Raw genomic sequence first — 22,108 nt, forward strand, 5'->3', positions numbered from 1 at the left:
GCCCAGAAAACAAACAAAAAAATCCAGTGTTCAGTTCTCAAATCCGGACTGAGTTCAGCAGAGCTTTTCAAAGACAAACCACAGATGACTCGAAAGCTGGATAATCTTCAAGCAACAGCTCACCTGAGACTGCAGATTTTCCAGTTGCTTTTGATATCTCTCAATTGACTCCCTTAAGATGATTCTTTTTGTCATTTGACAAATGTAGTAGTTTCTTCAAAGTGCCCAGAGGAACAGAGGGTAAGCACCCTGCTCTATCACACCTACAGGATAGAACCAATCAATACATAAGAAAGAAGCAGCAAGAGAAGAATGTTATGTGCTATCATTATCTTGCATTATATCTGGCAAGAAGTTATCTTTACTGATTTAAAGCACAGTACTCTTCTCACACAGTGCTGTTATCCAGAGTGATGGGAAGAAGGGCTTTGTTTTATACAATAGATCCTTCTCTGAATGCACTCCACATCATTCCTGTTAACATCAAATGATAAAACAGGCATTTTTAATTTTAGCTGTTAGCTCTGGGAAGCATAAACTTCTCAGAGACAGGCACTGCATGAACAGCAGCACTGCTTACTAGATCTGCAAGAGAGGCTAGTTGTTAATTGCACTGAAGGCAGGCAAAAGCCACTTTTTTGTAAAGATGGTGCTAAAATTACCCCGCCAGAATAGAGCACTCATGTGAAGAGTCTGGCTGAGCATCACAGGGACAACAGCTTTTCCAGGTCACTTAGCTTCTTTTAGTAGAGCAACCAGAAGCAAGGTTTCCTTTGAAATTTTGTTTTCAAATTTAATTTATAACTGCATCATTCATGCAGGTCTCCAACATGACTTTGTACCCCCTGCCTAGAGAAAAGGGTCCCCAACTCTCTCCATGGATGTGAAATTGGGATGAGAGTCTCCTCCACTTCCCACGCAGAACAGTTTTTTGATAAGATCCCACGAAGCTGTCTGGTTTTCAGTCACATATTCATTTGCCCTCACCAGGATGAGGGCCTGGAAGCTGAAACCATGAACATGAGAAAAAGAGTTGTGTGACTCAGTTTAAGTTCACTGTTAGGCTGGGTCCAACAGGAGCTGTCAGTGTTTGGTGTAAGTTTGCAGAGGTGAAACAAAACCATGCCCTGTTATAGGTCATGAGAGTGAACTTCTCTGAGGGAATTTGCTGTCACCTGTGGCATGCAAAAGGCACTGTGTATTTTATTCTCTGTAGCTACATATACACATGTGTAACGATATATTTACACAATAACAGAGCAAATCATACACACAAAAGGTCACTCAGCATTTAGTTTCTACATGTAGTTTTGCTGGGTGTGATTTATTACTGTAGCAACACTGAAGGTAGCTAAAGGAGGAACAACCACATGAAAAGGACTCCACTGATGTATTGAAAGATTAATTTCCTCCAAAGCCCTGGGGATTTTTGTGCAAGTCCTTAGAACATCTACCTTCTACACTAAAGCAATATGTTTGAACTCTCCATGTATCTGGGGGTAACCAGAGAGAGCAAACCAAAGCAGTTGCCAAGTTATTATAACTGTGGGAACTAATGTCTACACCTGTGCCCCATTCTTTAATTTCTTGTGAATAATATGCTTAACTGCATCCTTCATGACCAATCAGTTCTTGGAACTTGTATGAGTTTAACATATCAAGACAAATGTAAGCACACAGCTGTTGTTAAAAACAAAATCAAACCTCCAGAGTAGCCCATCACAGAGGAGTCTGCTTTTCATATCCCCTGACTTACTGCCACATCCCAGAACAGGTCGCACTCCGGGTAGATGAAGTGCCATGACTTGAAGTGTGAGAGATGATGGCACATCCACAGTAGGAATGATTGCTGTCAGCCTTCTCATTAAAAACTCAGGAACTGGGACCATTAATCCTTCAAGGAGAGAAAAATATGGTGCCATAGAAATGACATGACATATAAAAAACTAGCTGAAGTAGTTCCCAAATGTTTCCAAGAGTAATGTCCCTAACAGGAATCACATTACTGAAGAAGACAACATATATTATTCCGTAGCTGGTGCAGTGTAGCCCTGGTGCCCTTTACATACTCTACTGCTGTGCTAGAAGCAGTGTTGAGTTTGCAAGGCCTCAGGACAGCAGCTTTTCAAGTTTACTTTGTCTCAACTTCTCCTGAGCTGCCTGCAATTTCCTGACTTAGCTATGGTAGAATTTTTTTCTAATGACCATATGGTTATGTCTAATTTGCTTTATTTTTGCTTATCTTTGTATGGTGCAACAATAGAGTTTTATCCAGATGTTCTCTGTAAAAGCCATGGCATGATAGCAGAGACCTTGGAAAGCGAGGACACAGGAGATGGTCTAGAGAAGTGCAGGCATGGGATGGTAAGAGATGGGTCAGTGTCCCACAGGAGCCCCAGCACTACACACAACTCACGGGTGGTCAGCTGGAGAAAGGCAGACCGAGAGCTGAGCAAAACCTCATGCAGAGGTACAAAGAGAAGGGAGAACAAACACGCAGCTTGTGTGAAATAGACCATGGATAAGAAATTTGGTTGCACCATGAACTACTTGGTAAAGAGCAAGCAAGATGCATGACACATTAGCAAACACAGAAATATTACCTCAAGGGGCTCCCAAGATGAGAAAAGAGAAATCAAAAATACTGTATTCCTCATGGCTAAAGATTTGAGCTACATGATCTCCTCTTATTTCTGAAACCTTCAATGCTCAAGGGGCACTGGCAGGCTAAGCATAACATCAGAAGCAGCAGATCTAGGAAGCATGAATATGACAAGTCTATAGTATTACACTTTTTCTTTTAAAGCTATTTATTTTTTTCCATAATGACTTCAGTGGGACAAAAAACATTATTTAATTAAATAATTTAATTATTTAATTAAATAATTAATTAAATAATTAATTATTTAATTAGTTATTTTTCCATTTGGATGTAAAATAAATTTTTGGCATTATGCATAATGTGTTTCTTCTTTTGCCCTTAATAAAAATGTGAGGGTAATGATATGTAGGTATGATTTTGCTTACAGAGGCCATTTAGTGCCAGGATTTTGCATAATTAGTATGTGTTATTCAAAACAATAATAATTTCCTTCCTTCTCCAATCTAAATTTAAAACCAAAACCACTCAACCTGTGATTTTTTCCTGGTAGAGTTTCTGTAAATTCATTGATATCTAGCAGTAGTTTGAATGTCAACACTGTTTTGGTTCCTTATTGATCAAAACCGAGTTAATTTGTTCTTGTATACTGTCTGCGTGACTTAAGCAGTAATAAAGGAAGCAGAATATTTTCTAAATGTTGCTTCCTGCATGACAGAAATCAGTATTTTTCTAATTATCAGTCCAACATCTTAAAGATACTTGAAAAATGACTAACCAGTAAATGTGCTGTCAGACTGTCATATAGTAATTCACATTGCTGGCTTTCATTTCCACTCCACAGAATTTCAACACTTTCAGTGTCACAGAAGTCAGAGAAATGCACAAAGGATTGCGTTACTATTGTGGAAGCAGCAGCTCGATGGCTTCAGCTCTGGATAACTTCCTGTTCTACTCTTTTTGCTCCAGAGGGTGATGAATTACATTTGAATTCAAGTGCTGTGGGAAAATCAGACTGATAGGAAATTTTAGGACTTGGAATTTATTATTCAAATAATTGTGTCTTTCCAAATCTGAAAATGAGTACTTTTCATGCTGCTTTGAGGTTGAGCAGTGTGAGGTTCTGATGATCTAAGGCAGATTTTGGCGAGCCCTGTTCATATAATGTTTATCAACAGTTTTTCTATTTTCTACTATGGAAACTTTTCTGCTCCTTATCCAGGCTGAGAATTAAGAGCAAGTCAAATATTCAGTTCTTCTGTAACAATATTTCAATCTTCAGTGTATGAAAATATATGTATCTAATGGATGAAGAAAATAATTTTATATTTTTGATTCTGCATTGAACCACAGGAACTTATCTGAGATACACACATTCAAAATTTCGTACACCATCTGTGTCTTACTCCTTTTTAACTGTAAAGGCAATTTAAATGTCACGTTTTCATTCTTAGTCTTATTACAGTAGTCTCCTTCATGAAAACAGACAGCTTAATCAAGAAAATACTGTGTTTCAAAGACATTGAAGGGAAAGAATACCCACGCTGTTACAGGAGGTTTTCCTTGAAGACACCTCTTGTTAAATTTTCGGCTTGGAACATCTGTCTCCTCAGTTCTTCAGAATGACTTGTGCTGCACTTGTTTAAGTGTATTATGATAAACTGAGACATAGGAATAGTTTCCTATTAGAAAGTCGGTAGATCACGCTGATCATCTGTAAAATAAACATTACTATGGGATGGTTGGAAGCTGTGATGAAAAGCTGTTGTGAACTAAACTGGCAAGGGCTCTGTTCCCAGTGTGTTGCTGATATGAAAAGCCCAGCCTTGCACGCCCCTGGTATGAAGGAAGTGTGAGACAACTTTAATGGGAACACACTTCTATAAGATAATACTTGTAAGAAGAGTTTAGAGGGTTAATTTAGAATGATGATTAATGCTAGATTTAGATGGCTAGACTTAGATTTAAAGTTTTGCTTCTGTTCTTTTCTTGAAGCAATGAGTCCTGGTATACTACAATGCTCTGAACTGCTGCCATCTCTTGTATGTCTTTGAAAGCGACCAAACGAAAACTGACAAAAATGAAATCAGCAAATCAGCCTTTACGAAATGTTGACTCAATTTTTAGGCAAAGGTGAAAAAGAAAGTATTAAGAAATTAAACACAGCATACATGGAAAGAAACAAATGAGAGAGTGGCAGTGTATTCTCAAGGTGCTGGAAAGAGCTGACACCAGGTGTTTTATTTTTATGACTTTTTAAGGGTATTACCTTGCTTAATTCTAACTCTGTTTCATTTTATATAGCTCCAATTACATTGGTTCACCACACTGAGTGACAATGGGGACTTCTGCTGCCCAGTCTCATTAATTTTGAGTTGCCTCTAAGGCTTTCACAGACCATTTGTCACTTACAAACTAAACATGTTCCAGAATGAAGCTACCCCATTGGGTTAAAAAAAAAACCCCAACAACCCAAAACTCAAACACCAGCCAGTTATCTTGTGCCTGAGCAACATGTTTGAGTAGTTTTCAGAGTTTATGGCTGAAAAATGTACATATGGGAAGCAAATTTTATCCATATTAAGAAGCACATGTGGACAAGAGGCTAACTGAAGCAAGTAGCTGCCAGAACACAGACCTGAGTGAGATTATGCTGCCCTTCAAGGGCTTTATTCCAGTGGCCACAAAGGCATCAGGGTTGTCTTTTTTTCAATTAACTACCTACCTGGCGTAAGAGTTGCAGCAAGACTGGTTATCTCATTTCTGCTAAGTCCTCTGAAAATCCTTAAATGCACAGAAAGCATCTCTTCATCATTAAACTCCATTAGGTAAGTTGCGAACTCCTGCATACCTGTAATTTGAAGACCTGCTTTAAGTGCCTAGTGTGAAATAGAAATGGAGATGCATGGATAGTAGATCACTCTCCAGAGATGTGTTGCTATTCTCAAAATGAAAGCCATTCCCACCTGCCCAAACCCCAAGACACAGCTGTAAGCAAAAGAAGATACTTTAGCATCAATTTGTAAAAAATGTTCCCTAAAATAATCTCCAGTGTCATGGGAGCTTTCAAACTACATTTTAACTAAATCATTTTTCCTGAAGCTAAATATATTCCAGTCTCCTATGATAAAAGTGGTGGCAGACCAGGCAATGTTTCTGAATGCATATGCATTTAAGTTCCAGAAAACTTTACCAAGGCATTCAAAATAAAATTTTGCATTCTTCTCAATTTAAAAGATGTGTCTGTATCAAAGCAATTAATAATAATGGAGTCCCAAATTATGTAAATGCTTTGTATATTTAATTTTAGGGCTTAAATTCTACATATGTTAACTCAAAAAATTTATAAACCTACCCACTGGCATTTAGGTTTGGAAAATTGATTGTTGAGAATCTCAAGATCACAAGAAACAAGGGAAGCTTTACTGTCAAAAAATACAGAGCGGAGTGAACTTCCAGAAAATATTTCTCATCCTCTCATTGTGCCCAACAGAATGTGTCTCAGAAGAATGAAGAGACAATTTTGTTTTGGTGAAGCATGTGGACCACATTGCACAGGAAGGTTTTATAAGAGTTCATGACATACATGGGTATAACTTGTTTTCTTACTCTAGGTTTGAAGCTCACTTGAGAACTGCTAAAAATCCTGCCCTGGTCCTAGGTGAATGGACCTGACTGCCCAGTTATCTGGATGTCCAGACAGTTCTGTCACCTTGTGTTCTGCCCAAAAAGCACACAGTTTACGCACAGCATAATAGGGCAAAGACAGGTAACAAAAGTACACCCTGTGTGACTGTTTCCACTGCAATTACCACCCTTGCTCCTTGTGACAGCAGAGCTGGTAGTTCATTGCCCCAGTCCAGCCCCTCTCCTCTTAGAACATCCTTAGGTGCTGCACATCTGACCAGGTTAGCTAGGGGCCTCAGTGCATCCTTTGAAGCAGGGGCTTTTGCTTAATTGTATGCTTTACCAAAGCCAAATTACATTTAAGGTGATTCATATGACTCAGCAGCTCTCACCAGTCTTCTAAATCCCATAAGCAACAAGCAAGCAAACCATATTTCTGCCCCTAGAGGTACTGGAAAGCCCAAAAGGATGAGTAGCACCTTCTCCTCCACTCCAGGTTTCTGTCCCTGCTCTGCCAGTGTGTGCTCAGTGCAGGCCTCTGGGCTCTCAGGCACAGGGCAGAGCTGGGGGGAGGTCAGCAGAAGTGGGTTCTGATGCACTATGATGAAGCAAGCTGGTACCCCACTCCAGTTTTTATGATTCATATGCTGGAGCGCTGGAAGTATCTAATTCCTTCCCCCCCTTTTTTCCCAGATACTTTTGGGGCCACAGCAGTGATGATTGTCTTGTTATTTATTTATTTTTTTTCTCCAGAGTCAAACTCACAGATGAAAGTGGACAAGAGGCAAAAGGTAGTCAGCAAGAGAAACAGACTGGGGCTGTGTTTAGTGGGTGGAATCAGAAATATGCAGACTTAAGCCTATCAATATATTTTCAGAGACTTGTGTAATAATAGCAATTGAGAACTTTTATAGCTACACAAATCTGTCAAACAACCACTCAGTGATATTTCAGGAGGGGACTGGGCAAAAAGCTTCTTACAGAGATTTCAGGGCTTTCTGTCACACCTGATCTATTAGATGCTGCTTTCAAGTATTGCAATAGCACCTCTGTGCCCAAGGTAGAACAGGAAGGGCTATAAGGGAAACATAAGCTGAAATAGAAAAGACAACAACTCTTCTGAGGCAGCCAAAAGCTCCTCCCCAAAAGAACACTTTCAATGGTAGTGAAGGATGAGGAAACTAGACTTGGCACGAAACAGAGCTGGGTGATGTAAGAAGCTCAAATTATGAAAAAAGTATTATGTGAAATAGAAGAAAGTTCCTTTTTCAAAGTGACAAATTCATGTTTATATTGAAAAAAACCCCACAACCTTAAAAACAGAACCTAATTATTCTAGCCACCTGCATAGAGCTGAGGACTTAAGACCCTAAACAAAACATAGTAGCATGTTTTATTTATAAGAAAGCCATACTAAGATTGTTCATTAGCTTCAGTCCTGAATTGATATGAGAAAGTTCAGGTTTTATTCATACTGCATAAATTTGTAATACACACTGGAATTAAGAAATTCTACAAAAAACAGATTACAGTCTTTAAAGAATTGCTTTTACTTGGACACACCAAGGGTTTCAGCTAATTTGCATGCATATATAGGCAGATTTTATTTAAAATTTACATCTTTCTCTATTTGCCTTTCCTTTTTTTCTCTCGTTGCTATTGGAACAGAAATGTCTTGATTTCACTGATACTAAAGCCTCATATGGCAGGGAGGCTATTCTTTTTCTCATTCTTGTCGTCATCTTTCTCCTGTCTTCACTGAGGGCAAAAATGGGCTGCCCTTTAGGGTGACTCAGCTTCAGCATCACCTGGCAGCCAGCTGCCCATCTAGGTTTGTACTTGCTTATCCCAGTCTTTCTGCTTCTTAAATTAAACACTACTTAGGTCAAAAATAAACTGTCTGACCAGACAACGACCTTTGTTACATCCCAGTTTAGCTTTTGAATTGCTAATATCCTTTTACTCGAAATATGCCTCTTAAGAGGTGTCAGGGCATTTACTGGTCTTTGTTCCTACATATATTCCCTGACAAGGTGAAAGCTGCACAACAAATACATCCATTATCTGGTTACCATTTATGCTCAGCATGCAAAAATTATCCACAAATTGCCACGGGTACCACTTTTGACCTGTGCCCTCTTCCTGTGCTTCCTTCCTACCTTGCCAAGTATATTTAATAGATTAGCAATGATATCCAGAGAGAAAAAAACCAAACAATGTCAAAAACAAGAACATAAGGAACCCTGCTCATCTGGGCCAAGTCATGAGACTTGCTTGTGGCTGTGTTCTCCTGGTGTTTGACCTGATTACACAGTGAGAATGACACTGAGGGGCTTAATTCCCAGTAAAAGTCTCTTTATCATGAGCTTCTCACATTACATCCAAAGGCACACCCACCATAACCATTACAGGAACTCCAAACCTGAAGAAAGCCAGCTGGAAACCAAAGCACTTGGAGAAGTGAACAAGGCAAGAACATGAAAACATGTTGCAGATGAGAGAAAGGAAGAGCCTTTGGAGCCTGGGAGAGTAACAAAGACGCTACATCTGCTTTTATCTTACCCAGGCAAAAACCCCAACTTGAAATAGCATAAGCAGGTGTAAGAACTCTGTAGGCAGGATGACCTGGAAGAAAGCAAGAGCCAGTTGGTTCTTTTTTAGCTCTCCTACAATAGACTTTATCCTGACATAATTTTAGATATCCCAAATTTCAGACATTCCAAATGTTGGTAAATGCCTTGTCACCAACTAAAAATTGCTGTTTCCTGGGAAAGCACATGTAAGTTTTTAAGGAAGGTCTTATTATTAAAAAAAACCCAAATATAAACCTTGCTAAGACTGTGGGTTTTTTTGGGTTGTAATTTTTCATGCATTCTGATCACACAGATGTTGTTAAAATTTAAATATCCACCCTAAATTCTGTTTTCTACATTTATTCCAAATGTTTGATAGCACTTCTTTGACTTACATAATTTTCTAGATAGTGAAAAATGAATAGCCTATTACTTTTTAATTGTTTTTAAATACTTTACATATTTCCTTTTTAATTGCTATTGCCAAGCTGTGTTTGGAAAGAATTAATTCATTGATATTGAATGGCTGTCAATTTGAGAGAGAAAATAATAGCAAAATCAAGGAAAAAAATTAAAAATCTACCCTTTCTGATAGTAAGAAGAGGCAGGGGCGTCTGAATACTGGTAACTGATATAGAGAATATAAACCACTGAAAAATTGCAATCTTGATGAAAAATCAAAGCACTTGGTTGAAAGGAAAGATAAGCAGAGTTTTTAACAGATGACTGAGATAGCTTTAAATTTCAGTTGTTCTTCCACAGAGCACAAAGTCACAGCTCTGCTGAGGAGGAGATAAAAGGGCTCAGCATACCTACAGAATACTGGTGTCCTCATGTGGTTTTCCCAAGGATATCTGAGATCTATTCTGAAGATGATCTGGCCAAGGAAGACAATCCAGGCTCTCTATTTCCTTCACACTTTGCAAAAGAGTACACTAAATGGATAAAAATATTCCTAACATTAGAGATTATGAGCCAAGCTGTTTAAATAGAAAGCTGCAGAGAAGCAAGTGCAGCATGCACCCAGAAACCAGTACAGGAAAATACCAGCTGGAGTCTAACAGCAGGATATTCCTCTCAAACTCCCCAGCTTTACAGACTTCCAGCAGCCTTGCCTATTGCACACTTGCTGTCCTGAGTGGCTTAGCTGCACTTGGGGTCTCCAGAACTCCCTTTGACAGAGCTTTGATTTATTCTCCCAGGCACAGAGGAAAATTTTCACCCACATTTCTAACAAAGAGAACAAGCATTTTGGACATTGCTTTCCTTATGCATTACAATTATCCCAGAGCATTTTTTTCCCCAATCCCTTAGATGGAGGAACCAATCTTTTAATATTTTGCATCCTGTCTTTGTTTCTCTTCAAGCTCCTGACACATTCTTTCTGCTATTTCCTGTACAGATACTAGTACAGCTTGAGTAGGCTATTTTTTCGGGGGAAGAAAGAGGAAAATAAAATTAATTTTGCATCAAGTAAAACAGAACAAGTTACATCGTCCTGTAAAAGAGAAAATGATCTGGATCTCATGCTGCTTGCACAGCTACCCCTTATTCTGAAAGCTGACTTGGTGCTATTTCTTAATGTTTGTATACTGGAAACTGAATCAAAATAAGTTTAAAAGGTTGCCAAGCCTTTGTGCCTACCTTTCAGTAGAAGAGACAGAGCTGAAAGCAACAGCAGGATACATTGATGCTGGCCTCTTGAAGGAATTTTCTCTCCACAAAGAATAAAGAAAAAGCAAAAACAGTCCTGTGAAGATGAGAAAAGAATTGAAGAAATAAAGCCAGTGGCTTTGACAAGTAAATATAAAATAAAGTGTAAAACACAGGTAGAAATGGCAGACTCCTTCCAAATACTGAAAACTGTGACCACTGCCAAAAAATAATTTAGAAAGTAATTTAGCAATTGTTTACCTACCTGCATCTACTGCTGGTCCGCCTTTTCTGTGTTTCTATTAATTCAGCAAAGTTGTATATGTTTGCAGAGGAAAAAAGCCTTGCTGTTATCACCCCTAGAGAAACTGCAGAGAGAATTCTAATCTGTGTACATACCGAGACAGGAGACTGTGGAAAGAAGTAAATGGGAAAAAACATTTATTTGTTGTCTCCCACAATACAATTGATTTAAACATAAGGAAGTATAAAAAATTCAGTACATGTGAATTTAGGGGAGTATAATCAGCGCAATTGCTTTAGACCTTGTCTTGGAGGATTGACAGAATTTGATCCCAAAGCTACTAAATACTTCCAGCTTGGTAACAGTAAATGTGTAATTAACAGCAAACTGTTCTGTTGATCTTCTCTATCATTTAAGTCTACCAGAGGGATAATGTCAAGAAACGTTCCTTCAGTTTGTTCTTGATATGGTTTGGAACAATTAGATTAAAAATAAACAGAGTGTTTTTCCAAAACCACGCCATTGTTGATTTTCCACAGGAATGTCCTGGGTCCTATAAGCCAGGTGTTGCTGCAGCATATTAGGAATGAAAGGCAGCAATTCCAGATTGGTATAAATGATATTATGTATGCTCCAGTGCCTCGCTGGGTTCATGCAAAAGAGCTGCTTCCCAAAGCTTTAATTGGCCCTTAGCTTCTTTTACAGCTTATTCACCCAGACAGACTGCACCACTGTAGTCAGTTAAAGTGTAGCTGAGAGCATTATGAAGCACATCTTTACAGGAAATAGGAACATTCATTTGATAATTGGCATGAAAACTTGGCCATATTAGATTTAAAAGTCATTAGTTTCACATCTGTGAGATGCTGAGTGCTTTTTCACTTCCAGGCATGCACAGCAACCAGAAGCAATGGCTGAACTGCCTGGAGGCACCTGTTCCAATGTGAGCTGTCTGCTGAATGTGGCTACAGCCACTGCGGATGGCAGAGGGGCATTGCCACCCTCCCAGCCCCAGCCATTTGCTCCACCCCAACAAGAATGATGCAGAGGGTTCTGAGCAGTGTATTCTCCCACTCATGTTTCAAGATATCTCACAATAACTCCAGTTTGAGTGAGAAAGTGCAGTTCGGTTGCAGACCTAGAGATGCAGGAAGAGTAGCAAATAATTCAACCTGCAACAATCAGAAAACACTTGTTCAATAAACCCAAACTATTCCTCAGGAGCAAGCTGACTGCTGAATATTTTTGACAAAAGCAAGAGGGGACGTGCAGGGGAACGGGATGGCCAGTTTGGGTATGTACAGATGAAAAGATGGCTTCCTCCCAGAGACAGGGATTTCATGGCTTCCAGACGGTGGGGGATTAACTACAATGTGTTTTGATTCCTTGAGAATAATTGCTTTCCAATTCTTTCTTCTAAGAAACTTGGAATTCAGTTCTTTACTATAATTATGCAGCAATAACGTGTTTGTTATTTTTAATTCATACACAGGACCATATATATATAGCGAGAGAGAGAGAGATATACATATTTCAAAGAGAGGTACTTTTGGGTTTTATTATGGTTTTGGTTTGTTGGGGTTTTTTATTTGGTTTTTTTTTAAGGATGAGAAAATTGATGGGGAGAGCAGAAAATAAATGTGCTTCCACAGAAAAAGCAGTTGTTCACTGCTTCTATTAAAATTCAGGTCCATTGCCATGGAGAAATCAGTTGATCAAAGTGAAAAGTTTGCTTTTATTTTTTTAAGTGAAAAGACACAGAAGAACTCTATGCATTAACAAACTGATATATTTAGTAACTTTTCATTTTGCTGTTCAGGCTTTCCTCTGAATCACTTTCTCTTCCCTCCTCTTGCACTTACCAGTTCCAAGAGCAATCACTACAGTCCTGCTTGGTAAGAAAGATTCTTCTTTAAAATAAGGTATTCCTAAATAGTGATCCCTCATCACTATTGATGCTGTTTTTAAACAGTCTGAAAGTACAGAGAAGATCTATGAACAAAGTGTGAAGATTTGCAATGAAATGTTACTGAGTTTTACTGTCAATTAAGCTTAGCTTGCCTTTGTAAACCAGCAATATGAGAGTACACACGATGCAGCAAAACAGTGCCAGCAGGTTGATACTGCAAATCAGTCCGCAGCTATGTTTTTGCCTTTAAACCTCATTCACAGCAGCCTTTTTTACTGATGATTGAGGTGAAGGGATACATGCTATAAAGGTAGTACAGCAAAGCTTTATAACCTTTTCTTCCGAGGGTGGATTTTACAGACCCCTCAAGACAGTTACAAGCACATACAATGTTTCTCAATACATTCAGGCCTGTGTAATGGATTACTACAGTTTTGACTAATTTACCTTCTGACGAAGCAATAACACAAGGCTCTACAATGCACCGAACCTGCTGGCTACAGTATTAAACCAGTTCCTCAAAATATGGTCTGCCGCTCAACTCCAGTGTAGAATCCACAAGTTTCTTCTCATCTCTGCAGTACTATTTTCAAAAGGATTTTCAGAAGTATTTATGTATGATGAATTGCATCAACCTGTGGTAAAGGAATCGCAATGTCTGCATCCAGACTATCCAGCTCACGTACCTAATAAATATCATAAACAAATTCACCATGGCCGCAAGCTGCTCTGTGATTCATACAAATGGATTTTCTAACTCAACCTGACAACTCAGCTGATTAGACAAATAAAGTATCTTGGATGACACCAGTCTCGATAATTACATTTTCCAAATGGGACAGCTATATTTCAAGCTGAAAGTGAATGTACAATTGCTGTTAGAGATCATGAAAAACCTTGTACAAGAGCTAACAAGAAAAAGCAGGTATTTTATGAAAGACTAGCTCTTTTCTAGTCCTTGTTTATATTAGAGGTTTCTAGGGGATGAACACCTTAGTCAAGAGATGTGGGGGTGCGGCGGCCCGATGCTGCAGATCCCGAGTCCCCGAGGCCGACGGTCGGAGTAATCCACGAGTACGCCGCCGAGGATGCCATCGCCTGGGACTCGGAGGAGGCCGGGCCGTAAACCGCTCTCTCCCTCCCCTGGAAAGTTTATCCTAAGTTCATTGGGTTAAAGTTTTGCTTCCCCGCCCCTATCACCGCCCCTGCTGCTTGCCCTCACTAGAACGTTCTGTTGCCGGGCCTCCCCCATGAGTTCCACTCCCCAGTTGCTGGTTATTTGCTCCCCCGCTTGCCCATCATATTGTACCGGGGCCCCGTTGGCTCCGCCCCTGCCCTCCCGCCCCTGGAAACCCCGTTGTGCCCTGAAAACCTCTCGTCCCTTTGTTCTCGGGGAGCGTGGCCGCGTGGCGAGACCCGCAGTGCTCGGCACCCGGCATCTCGGCGGTCCGCCCCACCCGGGAGCATTCCAGTGCGCTTCCCCGCTGCTTCTCCTAAATAAACCGCGCCCTGGAACCTCTCACCGCTTGGACTCTTTTTATCTCGGGAGGGGTGACCCGCGACTCCACCGCATCCCTGCCCGGCGGGCGCCTGCCTCTGCCGCGGGGTTCCTGCCGCCCATCGGGCGACCCTGGGTCCCTGAAGCCGACTGCCGCCCCCGTCGTTGCAGAGAAGGATCGCGGGAAGGGCGGAGAGCCCGGGCCCCGGCCAGCCGAAGCCCAGCCAGCCCTTGCGGGGCAAGGCGCCCCGGACCCCCCGCGCGCCCCCATACCACAGCAGAGAGACATACGGCAAATTGCTGAGCAGGGCACAAGCTGCTGAGCTCTGCTGGTCATATGAACTCAGGCGGTGGCAACACAGGCTAGCCAAGAGAGGCACCAGATCTGCAAATGAATCCGCCTTTCTCCATCTCTCTGACCCATCCCCTTAAATATCTCCTGCCCCTGGGAAGCACAGTGTGCCCAGGAGACAGGACAAGGACAAAGGACAAAGGACCAAGGCTGGAGACAGTCACTGCAGCAACCTTGTCATGCATCGAGGGATGGGGGAGTGCAAGGGCAGGGCAGGGAAGCAGCAGGAAAAGAAAAAGTCATGGACCTTAGAGACTTCTAGAAAATAAAATGTACAGAAAAATGTAAGGAACTGCTGGGTTATATGGTGGACTGAGAAAACATGTGAACAGCCAGCCCCCATCAGAGAAACTCCTGCAACTCAAAGGAGAGAAGCCAAAATCTGTTAAGTTTCTGATGCCTGCTTGAAATATTGAGCTGCAACCAAAGAGAACTAGAAAGCACTCAAACTGCTCAAGGGAGAATACTAAGATGAAAGAAGATACCATTAAGATAATTTTCATACAGGAGATCAGTACAAGACAGCTCTTCCTCTAAAAGGAAATAGCAATTTTGTGATCTTTAAAATTAATTTGGATACTCTCATTGCTTTTGCAGAAAGCTTTCCCGAGAAAATTGAAATGGAAGAGAGTTTTTAGAATTAAGAATGATTTGAGATGATGTGACAATGTTCAAATGATGCTGTAACATTTGAAGAGTGAATTAGTCTCATTACCAGGCTCTTCTTTTTTCCCCTAGCACTGAATTTTTAAGAGCAATTTTGCAAAAATTATCAGAAATGTCCATTTATATAAGAGTCCTGTTATTTAAAAAGGTTTTATTGACAATATAAAGAGTAAACTACTTGAGAACATGAAAACTAACAATTGTCAGTGGATTTGATATGATTCTAAAATTGAAAAAAAAAATTAATGAGATGATTTAATGAATTCTCAATGGTTCCAAAGACTCTGTTTCAAACCAGCAACTAGCAAAATAAGCAAAATGTACTGTATTAGACATTATTTTTCCCCAAAGCCCAAAATATTAAAATTGAGCCTAGACATGTTTTATGTTCTTTTGGACAGTAGAAAACAGCCATCAAAGAGCTGATAACTGCGTATTAGAAAGAGAGACTGATTGCTTTTCCCAACTAGCAGAATGAGAACAGAACTTGGATTTCCTTTTTCTGTGCAATTTCAATATGATGCAAAATTTCAATTTGTATAAAAGGGATAAATATGTGCAGTTCTGGGAACCAAAAGCTGTGTTTGTCAGTGCACCAGCAATGGCACATCATGGCCAAGTGAAAATTCAAACGTTACAACTCCACCTACTGAAGCAAGACGAAATGATTGGAAGGGGTGTAATTAGTCAGTGTAATGAACTGGAGCAATCCAGGGTCCACCTAGACCCTGTAAAAGATTTGATCTGTCTGATCAGCACTTGAACTCCTGCTCAAGATCAGGTAGTATCAGTTACAGTAAGCAATACTAAAGTTGTGGAAGTCAATCACCTTGCCTGTTAGAAGCAGCAGCTTGTTTTTGAAACTCCCAGGAATTTAAAGAGTTCATTTCTGCCTTTTCTTATAGTGATTGATGAGCACAAAAGTCAAGGCTTTTCACTTCAGTAGGATGCTGATACTCTGGTGTTTTTGATGAAGCAACAGATACTCTGTTTATCCAAAGACCATGAAGTGAACAAGAATTTGCTCACCCTTTTGGCACACATTTTTGTGTATGACAAAAATGAAAGAAAAGATTGGCCAATGGGAAATTCACTTTGAACTGGAGGAATACCAGTGAGGATGAAAAAAAATAACTTCATATAGAAATATAATCATGTAGCTACACTTTTAGCAAAAGATTCATTGTTGTAACGTGTGTCCTTCCTGTCCCTGACCCCGCCCCCCTGACCCCTTATGACTGGATGTGAGTCAGGACCGCCCCCCATCCCTAGAGATAAAATCCCCAGCCAGAGCCAGAACGGGCCTCTTTGGTTCTGGACTCATATGGAACCTGCACCCTCCCTTGCCTTCCCTTCCCCCTCCCCAGTCTCCCCACTCCACCCCTATTTTCCTCAATAAAAACACCATGGAGACCAGGAACCAAACAGCTGCCTTTCTAAACCTGCAACGCTTCTACAAGAACCGTGTCTGACCAGCCCCACAGCTCGTGGCCATGGAATGACCATCCTGCGTGGTTTTGCACTGCTGCAATTCATCTCTTTAATCTAAAGGCAGTAAGCATGAATGAAATATGCTATTTCAATGAATAATGGTCTTTTATATATATATATATATATATATATATATATATATATATATATATATAAAAATATATATATAAATATATATATACACACACATATGCGCTTTGTGGGTTCATGGAGTGGCTCAGAGCCAGAAATTCTGTTTATTGCAGAAACCTTTAAGACAATAGGAGTTCAGACAAGTATTTCATACACCTTAGGACCATGTTGAGAGGGGAGAAATAAGTAAAAGGTGTTGAAGCAAAAGTTCTTAACCAATAACTAATGTTTAGCACTTACTAAGAAAAGCACAAAGGAATGTGGCAACACAGCAGAACAAGAGTATGAATAACATGAATGTTTCATGCTACCTGAAAGAATCTTACAATTAGTCAAAATTACTCCCTCTGAGTCTGAAAGCAGGCAGAGCTAAATATTGGACCTGAAGCAATGCAGTATTCAAGAACATGACAGATATAATAGGCGAATGATGAGGCATTTAGTCCAGAAGATTACCAGAGCCCAAACACCCACACAGCACTGGCAACAGCACAGCACAAAACATGCAAAACCTGGAATGTCAAAACAAAATCATACTTTTCACAAAAAAGAAGAACCTTTGTGGAACATAAACCAAACTAGAAATGACACTGATAATAACTGGAAATTGAACATATGCCTAATGTTTTTGTGCTGTAATTAAATAACCTAAGTGCTGGAGAGATGATAGCTAAAAAGAAAATATTTACATCAGTGGGTAGGGAATGTGGAGTCAGACTCCTTTAAAGGTAGATATGATTGTGAGCATCTTGGTCCTGCATATAGTGTGTTTTGCTTGCCACTTGTGTGTGAGAAGGAATTTTCCTAACAAACACTGCCTGAAGTGCAGACTTCGATCCCAAGCCAGCAGGAACGTCAGGCATGGGAGGAACGTAGCTCAAAGGAAGCCAGTCCTGAAATAGACAAGAATGGATGAAGATGGCAGTTTCTATGGACACAGAGAAACAGGACTTATAAATTGGATATTTATAGCATGAGCAACCCCTTTTTCATCTCTGATTCTCATGGACTCAGTGAATGAAGAAAAAGAGATATAAAAGCCAAGAACTCAAACCTCAGTATGAGGGTTGTTGAACAGCAGTCCCAGCATTCAGTACAGACTCTTCTGAATTGACATGTTTTGTGGAGGAGCTGAAGAACATGGAGACCAAACTGGTTTTAGCTCACAGGAACAACAAATATGACTCTTTGTGACGTTTCCACCACTGAGCAAGTTATGAAAAGAATTTATGAATTAAAGGCAATCAATAATCAGTTGGATTGGTCTTTTTTTTCATTACTTCTTCCTCTCCCCACTACATAAAAAGAATTTTAAATAGCACACATTGGTGGAGGAAAAAAAGTAGGAGTTAAAAACCAACTGAAAGCTCTGATCTCTTGGGTGAGAGAAGTAATATATGGAGTTGATAAGATCTAATTTCATTCTAATATCACTTTCTCAATTTGTAACAAATGTAAGAGTGTAGCAGCACATTATAAGATCTGGAGAGATTCTGATTTCGTAAGAAAAAAGGGGAAAATCAAATATGATACATTAAAAAAAAAGAACTGGCAATAAGTACTTAAAATAGAACAAATCACAGAAAAGTCCATTAAATATGACTGAGAACCAGGATAATGGGCTTAATATTTAAAAAGTGATTGAACAAAGAAGGAACATGCAATTGCAATGGATACAACCGTAGAAACTGATGAGACTCCAAAAATGATGGGAAAAGTGATTATTGTTACAATTGCACATATTTATAAATAATATATAATAAGAATAAAAGAATAGTCAGTTTATTTTCAGAAGGAATGATTTTTTTGGTCCCTCAAAAAGTATTTTAATATTTACCTAGCATCTGCAGTGAGGGTGGCTCAGGACAATTATCGTTCCAGGAGACTCTGATCACAACACGGCTCGAGCTGCGGTGCCATTGCAGCAGGGGCTCCAGTCTGCTGAAGAATTACAAGTGACTTTCAGAGGTCATCTAGAAGACACCAGTTAACTTGCTTTATGCTGAAGAAACTGAAAGGCTTTGGTCCCTGCAATCCTTTCTGATCCAGAGTGCTTTCGAATTCAAAGCAGGAAACCTGCAGCGACTCATTTTTTGACACTGCTTAACAGCCAGCCACCTTGAGACTTCAAGCAATGAAAAGCAACTCCTCAGGGCAGGAGCTAAAGATTTCGCTATGTTAATACCATAACTCTTAAACATTCACTTTCTTCAAGCCAGCAGTCTTTAATGTACCTCTTTATCCCTATAAATTTATGCTCAGCATTTTCCAAAACGTCACCCACACTTTGATTTCTCTCCCCCTACCAAGTGTACCTTTCAAGTTTTATGTATGCTGCTTTCTAGTGGGCTCAGCAGTTGACTTTAGATATCTTTTTTCAGCTCAAATGTTTACAAAATTCGCACAAATACTTGGATAAGTTGTGAATTTACCCAAAAAACAATAGCAACTGTACAAATTGTTTGCAACTCAGATTGGAAAACTTTGCCTAGCAGGAACAGTTACTTTATTATGCTTAAGCAGTTATTATAAATAAGCACTTATCACAATTAGAAAAAGAAGTAGGAGAAATGCCAACACTGCTAGACAAAAAATCATTATCATGAACCCAAATATTTAAATATACATATGTCAAGCAAGAGAATTCCTTAAAAGAGCCCTTAATCAAGCTCAGCAGGATAAAAAAAAAGGCACAAAGCAAGAATAACTTGTGAAAGTAAATCCACTGGGCAAACAGGAGACAAGAAAGAGGAAAACCATGAGTTTGTGATCCACTTTCAGAAGCTTGAGCTGAAAAAGCAGGTTTTGTGATTGAAATCTAGTTTTAAGGACAGGCAAGGTCATCATCCAAAAAAACCCAGCAGACTCTTGGTCTTTTCCGATTTATATTGTTGGACTCGTTGGCTTGCTGAGTTTATAAAACACCTACTACAAGGACTTTTATGAAAAGTGCACTTGTTTGAAAATAGGTGTGAATCATTTATGAAATCCAGCTGTGTATATGACAGGTACAATCCGCACCTCACCCTGCAGCAAACAGGCAGATTACAAGCAGCGTGCAAGGAAAGAGCGCTGGCCAAACACCATTAACTTGAAAGGACAGAAATAAGGTCAAGGTTAAACACTCTGAAAAATCTACTCCTGGACTCCACAGCTACAAAGGATGCCAGAAAATGTGCATCTAAACAGCAGTACACTTAATCCTGACAAAAATGAACAACCAGATAAAAATAAAAATCAAGTCTGTTCATATATCATACAGGGAACAGCATGCCAACACCTGTAATCTATCACAAACAAAGAGGATTGGAAGCAAGTCTTCCTATGGACTGACTCAAAGCTCTTACAGAAGCTGTGGCACCAACATCTATGTGTGTTAGACCTGAATCTATCTGACATAGGCTGAACACCCAGAAAACCCAGGACCACACTATGCTATTTGTCTGGGTTTTGAAATTCTAATACATTCCTTTGCATGAGCTGCATTTCACACACTGGGAGTATTATCAGAAGCTTTAGCAGACCTCATCTACAAGACTCAGCAACATTTTATATATTATTGCCCATGGTACAGAGTGATAGGGCCAATGATCAGTCTTTCCATTAGGGACTTGTGTTAACAACTTAGCTGCTAAATAATGGATTGCTTCAGCTTGTACACTTAGTCATTCTTTCTATGGATATCTGAGAGAGCTGGATCAGGTCCCAGCAGGAGTGGGAATCTGTCCACTAATTAGGCATAGAAAGATTTACTTCAGGAGCAATTCTGAGTAAATGACGTGTTAAAAGATTAAGGATCCCTTTTAAAAGATTTGCATAAGTGACCTATAATCTTGTGTGGCAACTTTTATACACTTTGGAGACAAGGGGAAAAAACGGGCCATCTAAAGGTGATATTTTGTACCATGTTTGCTGCTTTAGGTTGCAGTGACTGCCAAGCTTTTTTTTGTCACAGATGGTTACACTTAAACAGACTTGCCTGCCAATGTGATTTGAACTTTACTGAAATTATAAGTCACCCCACCATCTAAGTCAATTCCCACCATGACAAAAAAGGTTATTTAAGCTTTCAAGTGCATTGGTTTGAAAATTAAAATATCTAAGAGTGCAACAATAATGCAAATCTTCTCACCTGAGTCTAGAGAAAAAAAAAATGCAAGTGATTTGTCACTGCCTTCTCAGCTTGAAGAAATATTCTCATCTGTGGGTCAAAACACAATAATAGCTACCTAGTCTTCCACTGATTGTCATCCTGGAAAGCTGAAATATTTAACATGTAAATAAGTTTATTTGCAGATCACAAAGTGAAAACTCTATTACATAGAGATTATGAAGTGCATAATAAGCAAAGAAGATGCAATCATCATGGACTTACTAGACTGAAGTGTCCTAGATGACCTCTGCATGCTTTGCAGAAAATTATAGGATTTTGTAAATTTTCCTTGCAGTAAGTTTCTCAGATCCTTGCAAGGAAGCTTCAGCTGAGCATTTTCACTAGAGCTGAATCTAACAGAAATAAACACTCAGTATACTTGGCTAGAAGCAAGATTTATAGCAGAATACTGGGGCTATGCAGGATAAAAGTTTACCAGTTGGAGGTATTTAATGACAGATGGGCAGGTCCAAGGCATGGCTGTCCTGCAGAGTTACTAAATCATGGAGCAGGAGCTGCTCTCCTGTGTGAAAAGAGTCAAAGTGAAAAGCAAGTTGGAAACAAGCATGAGTCGCTGGGAAAGACAGAGGCAGACTTGCTCCTCTGCCCTGCTTGTGTTGTTTTGTTCGTCCTTGCCTGGTTGAAGTTCTTGGCCAGATGTTTTGGAAGACTCACCACAAAGGACAAGGTTGTGTTTCCTGCCCACTGAGTGTGGCTTCAGGGAGCTCTGCTCCCATTTTCAGGGAGCTCCACTCTGGGATCAAAGAAAGATTCAGCCTCCCTTTTCTCCCTGTCCTTGTGCTCCTTGGTGCTCTCTGTTGAAACCTGCACCAAAGCATGGGAGATAAGCATGGAGACTGTGCACAGGAAACACCAGCTGCTGCCACAGATTTGGCTTTAATAACCTCCATTCTTTTTGTTTTTTCACAGCTTCCCTTGGTCACCAGGTACAGCCATTCTGTTTAGGCTGTTTGGGTTTTCTATTTCTGCTCCCTATAAGCACAACATTTCTAAAAAATTTCTTCTAAGAATTCAGAATCAGGATTTATTGTCATATTTCACATGCTCTCTAAAGAAAAAAAATTCCAGCAATTTTGAACTTCTAAAAACATCACTGGATGATGGTACTCTACAAAAGCTATCTGGAACTACACTTCTAATGGGTCTGAAGGCACAAAAATACAACCAAAATAAATCCTTTTTAAGAGCTG

The 22,108-nt window shown here is 39.8% G+C and overlaps 1 long non-coding RNA gene across 1 annotated transcript; it reads right to left on the reverse strand.

Annotated features, from left to right (window-relative positions):
* Positions 1 to 837: 837 nt before the first annotated feature.
* LOC146445381 (uncharacterized) lies at positions 838 to 4,284 on the reverse strand. Its single transcript, XR_014851770.1, has 4 exons — positions 4,143 to 4,284; positions 3,378 to 3,598; positions 1,757 to 1,894; positions 838 to 1,006 (listed from the first exon to the last, which is right to left on the reverse strand). It is a non-coding gene; the product is annotated as an uncharacterized LOC146445381 (long non-coding RNA).
* Positions 4,285 to 22,108: the final 17,824 nt, after the last annotated feature.

Source organism: Lichenostomus cassidix, chromosome 1, assembly GCF_008360975.1.
Source record: "Lichenostomus cassidix isolate B80296 chromosome 1, HeHo_3.0, whole genome shotgun sequence".
Taxonomy (NCBI): domain Eukaryota; kingdom Metazoa; phylum Chordata; class Aves; order Passeriformes; family Meliphagidae; genus Lichenostomus; species Lichenostomus cassidix.